Genomic DNA, 6,829 nt, shown 5'->3' on the forward strand with positions numbered 1-6,829 from the left:
CACTTGAGGAACTAGAGGGCCTCAAGGCTTCAGGTTCCCCACCCCTGCACAAGGAGCTCAGCCCTGTTCTACCTTCCAAAAGCACAGATTTGACTGTGTCAGTGCCCTAGTCAATGAACACCAGGGGCTCCCTCCACAGTGACCTCCAGGATCAAATATAAGATCCTGTGTTTGGTCTTCACAGCTGGTCATAAACAGGCTCCTTCCCACTTTTCCATTTTGTGTAGACCTTATTCTTCCTAACATACGCTCCCTAACATACACAGGTCTTTCTGTTCCTCACACAAGTCACTCCATCTCTCCCCTCTGTATTCTCAAGGGCTATCCCTCCTGCCTGGAAGTCTCTCTCCTCACGTCTGCCCCTGGTTTCCCTAGCTTTTTTTCAAGTCTCAGCTAAAACCTAAAACCTAAAACCTGGCCTTCTACAAGAAGCCTTTCCTGGTCCCCCTTAGTGCTAGTGGCTTCCCTTAATTATCTCTAATTTATACTGTACATCTCTTGTTTGCATATAGTTATTTGCATGTTGACTCCCCACTAGACTGCCTCTGAGAGCAGGGACTGACTGTCTTGTCTTTTTGCTGACCCTAGTGCTTAACACATAGTGGGTGCTTAATATGGGAATTGAGGTCATGCATATGGCCAGATAGAGCATTACATTCTTTCTATTCTTTATAACTGATAGAAAGAAAAGAGTCCTACATTTTTTTTCCCCTGACAAAGACCTTTCTTCCAAACCTGAGAATAGAGAAGAGGGACATTTCAGTTCAGTTCCACTGAGTACCAGACCTTGTATCCCAGTAGCTCTTATTCTTTCATATTTCTCATTCTTTCATAGGGGCGAATCAATCAATCAGCATGTATTAAGTGGCTTCTGTAGTACAGCTACCATGCTAGTAGAGGAGCATAAATAGACAAGTTGAGAGATTATCTGCCCACAAGGAGTTTACATTCTACCAAGGAGTAGCAGAAAGCAGAATTCCAAACTTTTAAAAGTGCCAGAACTTAAAGGAAAGGCAGGAAGCAAACAGTTAACAAAGTGGTGGGGGAAGGAGGGAGGGAAGTATTGTGAATATACATTTAAGTTATTTATTCTTATCCTAGATGGCGTGATGGAGTAAAGAAGACCTGAGTTCAGATTCAACTTCAGACACTTACCAGCTGTGAGACGCTGGGCAAGCCATTTAACTGCTGCTGCCTGCCTCAGTTTCCTCATCTGTAAAATGAAGGGTTATGGTAGCACCTAATTCCCAGGGTTGGGTGAAGATAAGATGAAGTCATATTTGTAAAAGTGCTTAGCAGACTGTCTGGCACAAAGTTGGAGCTTAATAAGGGCTTATTTTTTTTCCTACAACGTTGAGCACGTAAATCTATTCTTTCTCCACTGCTGCAATGATTCCATCTCCCAGCCCCTGAGAGTCTTGATTTTAAAGCTGTTGACTTAAAATTCATTGCTGCTGCAGTCTTGTTAAAATACAAAGTATGAACGTTTGGGCAAGGAGACAAATGCAAATTATATGTTTGTGCTTCGTTACGCGTCACATGCAAAACAAAAATAGGATTCCTAAGAAGGCCTTTTGGGGGCAAATAATATGCTCTCCGATGTAGTTTGTGCCTTGTCTTTTTTTGTTTGTTTTTTAAGAAAGAAGGGAGGGTAATGAGATAACGATCATGTTTATGTAATGGTTTTTATTTAGGCGCTTAGGATGCTTAGATGAATGGTTTTATATGAAGTACTTATTAATTAGGGATGGTCTGAAAAGCAAACTCAGCAACCACCAGCATCCTGTCCATGGAAAGCATTGGATCATTGTCGTAAGGGGGAATAGGAGTTTGCTTTCACTGCTTGCCCTTCTTCATGCTTATTTTCCTCTGGATACTCCCCAACTTATTCACGTCCTCAAACTGTGGCCTCCAAATAGAAATATTAGAAAGTATCAGCAGAAGGGCCTTGAGGAGAAGATGTCAGGGGACATGATGGCTCTCCAAGTGTTTAAAGGGCATTCATGTAGAAAAGCAATGAGGATTGTTCTGTTGGGTCCTGGAGGGCTCAACTAGGGTGATGCAGGGAAGAGGAATGGTAAATAGGCAGATTTAGGCTCCATGTCAAGAAAAACTTCCTAATAGAAGAACTCTTCCAAAGTCGTCTTGAAAGGTGGTGGGGTCACTCTCCCTGGAAGATGTCATGTAGGTGCACGGCCACCTGTCAGCTATGTCATAGGGGACAAATCTTATTTCTATGCCTTCCTACTTCCATAGCCACCACCCCAGTTCAGGCTCTTATTACCCCTTGACAGAGAATCGTGGTGACCTCTTCATTGGTCTCTCCGCCTCAAACCTGTCTGTCTTCCAGTCTGTCTGCCACAGTCACCAAAGCGATTTTCCTAAAGTCCAGGTCTGACCATTTCACCCCTGTACTCACTAAACATCATCTCTAGGACCAAACCAAATATAAACTCCTTTATTTGGCGTCTAAAGGTCTCCACAACCTGGCCTCTTCTCACTTTGCCAGTTTACTGACATACACAGTCTCTATAGGACAGCCACAGTGACCAACTCATCCTACTTTCCTCTCCCGACTCCATGCCTTTGCCTCTGCCCCTCAGGACGTCTGGTTTCCTTCAAGACTCAGCTCAAGTACCACTTTACTGTTGGAGGCCTTCCCTTGTCTACCCAGCTTCTAGTTAGTGTCTTCTCCTCCAAGATCATCTGATATTTGATATGGATACTCCTTGTGTGTAACCATATTTGTCTCTTTATCTATCATCTATCTACCCTTCATGTCTCTCTATTATCTATCACTTCTCTCTCTCTTTCACTCTTTCTCTCTTCTCTCTGTCTATCTCTCTCATTTCCCCCATTAGAATGTAAGTTCCTTGAAGATAATGCCTTTCCCTATTGTCTATCATTACTGCTTAGCACAACGCCTGGCACATAATTGTTGTTCATCTCTCATTTTCAAAGAGGACCAGTGACATCGTGGGTGATGTCTTGATTTGTGCATGAATTGGATTTAAGTGAGGCAGAGCTGCAAAGGCCATTAGCCTCACCTTCCTCCAAAGTCAGCAAAGTCCAATGGCAGCGTCCAGATGACTGGTGATGGCCCAGGATGCGGTGGGGGACCTTGGCATCTTCAATGTCTCATCGAGCTCAAAGAGCTATAGAGAGCCAGCTTCAACTGCCTTCGTGGCTGTTGGAACTTCTTATCTGCCCATTCCACCAGGAGAAGTCTTCACATGCTTGGGATAGACATCCCCCAACTCACCAAGGGGTTTGAGGCCTGTCAGTTACCCTCAACCTGGTTTAGCTTGTCTGCAGAGACCATTTTACCGGAGTGTGGCTGTTGTGCATACTACACCTTCTTGGAGCCACAGGTAAGAGCTGGGTGAAGGTGGACAGCACCTCTGGTATGAGGGCTACTCGTCCATCTGACACTCAGTAGGTGTTTAATAAATGCTCATTGTTCGACTTATGAAGTAGATGGCTGTAAAAGATACTTTTTACTCTCAAATTCTATGATTCTGTGACTCATTTTGTTAGAATTAAGATGGAAATAACTAGCAGAGGTTAAGAGAGTCTGTTCATGTTTCCATTTACTGACATTTTTCCTTCTGTAATGCAGTAACCAGATCTCAGTGGGACTTGGGTGGTGGGAAAAGGGAAGGGGGAGGGATGAGAGAGAAGTGATGAGGCAAGACTTTTTTCTCCTTTTGCCTTAAATGGAAATGTGTCACTTTTTTACAGTAGCCTATAGGGACAGAAGGAGTGAATTCCTTTCAAAGCTGAAGCCAAAAGATTTAGGGCCAAGGACTTATATTTTGAGACATAGTTGCAGTGTTATTATAAAAAAAGTGCACATTTAAGTAGTGTTTGATGGTATACCCAGAACAGAATGTTGGGGAGCACCCACAGTTAGGGGACATTGAATGGGAACTGATTCAACAAGAGAGACTTAGGAGGAGTGACCTGCCAGGCAGGAGAAGACCCAGGAAAGACCATTGTCACAAAAACCCAGAGGGGGCAGTCCAGGAAGAGACGATGATTAACAGTGTAAAGTGATGACAAGAGGTCAAAAAGGATGAGAATTGTATTGATAAGTCATTTGGAATAAAAAGAAATGGATGAAGAATTCCTGTTGTCCAGATTACAACCTATAAGGAGATGGCCATTCATTGAATTAGCCTGTAAATGCTAGGCAGGTAGGTGACAGTGCATAGAGCACTGGGCCTGGAGTTAGGAAGATCTGATTTTGAGTCCAGCCTGACACTAGCTGTGTAACCCTGGGCAAGTCACTTAACCTCTCTGTTTCAGTTTCCTTAATTGCAAAATGGGGATAATAACAGAACTTACCTCATAGGGTTGTTGTGAGGATTAAATGAGATAATATTTGTAAAGCACTTAGTAGGTATTTCATAAATACTTGTTCCCTTCCCCTTTTCTTTCTGTCTTGGATAGGCATTGAAGGTGAGCAAGATGGCCCTAGAACTGAACAGAAGTAGAGATGAGCATGCTGGATTACCCTGGGAAAATCCTGTGGTATTTTCAGTGATTTCCATCTTTCTCCTCAAACGAATATCCATGTTTTTTAACGTCAGTATTCTTCTGGCAATGCTTCATAGCTGCAAATGATGGAGCGCCATAATCTGTGAAGAATAAAATTGTGGGTGACCCTAATGGCAATGGGGAGATATGAATGGGCATAAGTAGGTGGCAGCTTATTACTGATAGTTATTTGGAGTATATAAAGTGATGTAAAAATATGGTCTAGAAAATGTATGGAGGCAGCCAGGTAGCATGGGGCGGCCAGGTAGCACAGCGAGTAAGAGCACCTGCTCCAGTGTCGGGATGACCTAGGGATCGAATCTGGGCTCAGATACTTAGCACCCACCCAGAAACACCTGGCCATGTAACCTTGAGCAAGTTACTTAACCCCAATTGCTTAGGGGAGGCCAGGTGGCTCAGCAAGTAAGAGCACCGGCTCCAGTGTTGGGATGACCTAGGGATTGAATCTGGGCTCAGATACTTAGCACCCACCCAGAAACACCTGGCCATGTAACCTTGAGCAAGTTACTTAACCCCAATTGCTTAGGGGAGGACAGGTGGCTCAGCAAGTAAGAGCACCGGCTCCAGTGTTGGGATGACCTGGGGATCAAATCTGGGCTCAGATACTTAGCACCCACTGGCCCATGTAACCTTGAGCAAGTTACTTAACCCTGATTGCTTTAAAAAAAAATGTATGATCAGAAAGATAGTTGGGCTAGTCTTGGAGTGATACAATGAGTTAACAATGAGCAATCTTAGTGCTATGCTAACACTCCCAAAATGCTAAGAAATCAGCACATTGAATAGGTTCTTTTTGGAAGATTTATTAGAGGACGTGGGTGAGAATCCATAACTATGAGAAGGCTTGGACCATCTACCTTCTGCACTGTTGTGGGGCAGAAAATGTACCTACTTAGATGTAGACTCAGCTCCAGTAACATTGAGTTATAATTTTCTTTCTTTTTTCCCCTTAACTTTGTTTCTCCTTTCTTTTTCCCTTTCTCACTTGACAATTTCATTTATATCCTCTCTTTGAGTAAATTTGTTAATGGTTCAGCAATTTCATTGTTCCAGTCAAACAATCAACTCTTTTTATTTATTAATTTTCATTAGTTTTTGTTTTGTTTTTAGCAATTTCCCTTTCATTCTGCCAAGCTAACATTTTATAATCACTTTTGGCTTATTAATTGGCTTAGTTGCTAATTTTTAAACTACAAACTCAGTTCATCAATTTTTCCTTCATTCTCACATAAAACATAAATCTTCAAAGAGAAACATTCGCCCCTGAGCTACATCCTCATTTTAAGGTGATGTATTTACACTTTCTCTCTAATGTAATTTTCGTTTCTATAACTTGGTCTTTAACCCAAACTTTATTCAATACATCATCACTTCATACAACCTGAGAATTTCCAACTTAGAAGGGACCTGAGAGGCCATCTGATCCAAATGGTAACTGAGAGTTTGTGAGAGAGGAAAAGAAGTTTGGGCAAAGTCTAATATGTACCATATATTTTGAGAAGGCAGACTTTAAAGGTTCAGAGAAAAGATAAGTAGAATGTTATGGAATAAAATTCTAAAGGGGCAATCAGCCCAGGTGGATGGAAAGTGTTCAAGAATGAAATTCTGAAGATGCAAAGGGAAACAGTTCCAAAGAGGAGAAAAACGGAAGATTCAGAAGAGACCAATGTAGATGCACATGAATCAACTTGGGTTTTAAAAAGAAATGGACAGAAGATGGAAGTAAGACCAGGCGACAGAAGATCACTATAAGAGCATTGCACAGGCCTCTGAAATGAATGTCAAGTGCTAAAACTGAGAATGAACTGAGCCAGGCGTGGGGAGCTACAGACAACAAAAAGGTGCTTGCTCATTTGTAAAATTACATTGGGAGAAAAAGCAGGACCCAAGAAAGGATAAGACCTTTGCTTGGAGTGAACAAGACAATGTTAACTGAAAAGAGGGAAGGAAATGCTGCTCAATTCTTATTTTGCTTTTTTACTTGCATGCATGCAGTTCTTTGCTTTTGATTTTTTTTTTCCACCAAGAATGGCCTTTGCACTGGAAATAGCAGAACAAAAATGAGTAATGGAGTCAATAACCAAGACAAGTGTGACTACTGCAAGGCAGTCCTTTATTTCCTTCTTAATTGTTTTCCTATCTCACTTACTACAGAAGCTACTTCAAACCTTCTCTTCCATCCTCAATCTTCTCACACTTCTCTCTCTCTCTCTCTCTCTCTCTCTTTCTCTCTCTCTCTGTCTCTCTGTCTCTGTCTCTCTCTCTGTCT

At 42.2% G+C, this 6,829-nt stretch overlaps 1 long non-coding RNA gene across 1 annotated transcript in view; it reads left to right on the forward strand.

The window, feature by feature from the left end:
* LOC138166152 (uncharacterized) overlaps window positions 1–1,604 on the forward strand; it is a 15,914-nt gene extending 14,310 nt beyond the window's left edge. Inside the window, exon 2 of the long non-coding RNA XR_011169546.1 lies at window positions 1,102–1,604. This is a non-coding gene — a long non-coding RNA (uncharacterized lncRNA). The remainder of the gene's footprint in view (window positions 1–1,101) is intronic.
* Window positions 1,605–6,829: the final 5,225 nt, after the last annotated feature.

Source organism: Petaurus breviceps, unplaced genomic scaffold (genome assembly GCF_028583685.1).
Source record: "Petaurus breviceps papuanus isolate PSGF00001 unplaced genomic scaffold, PetGlider_PUasm1.0 220, whole genome shotgun sequence".
NCBI lineage: Eukaryota > Metazoa > Chordata > Mammalia > Diprotodontia > Petauridae > Petaurus > Petaurus breviceps.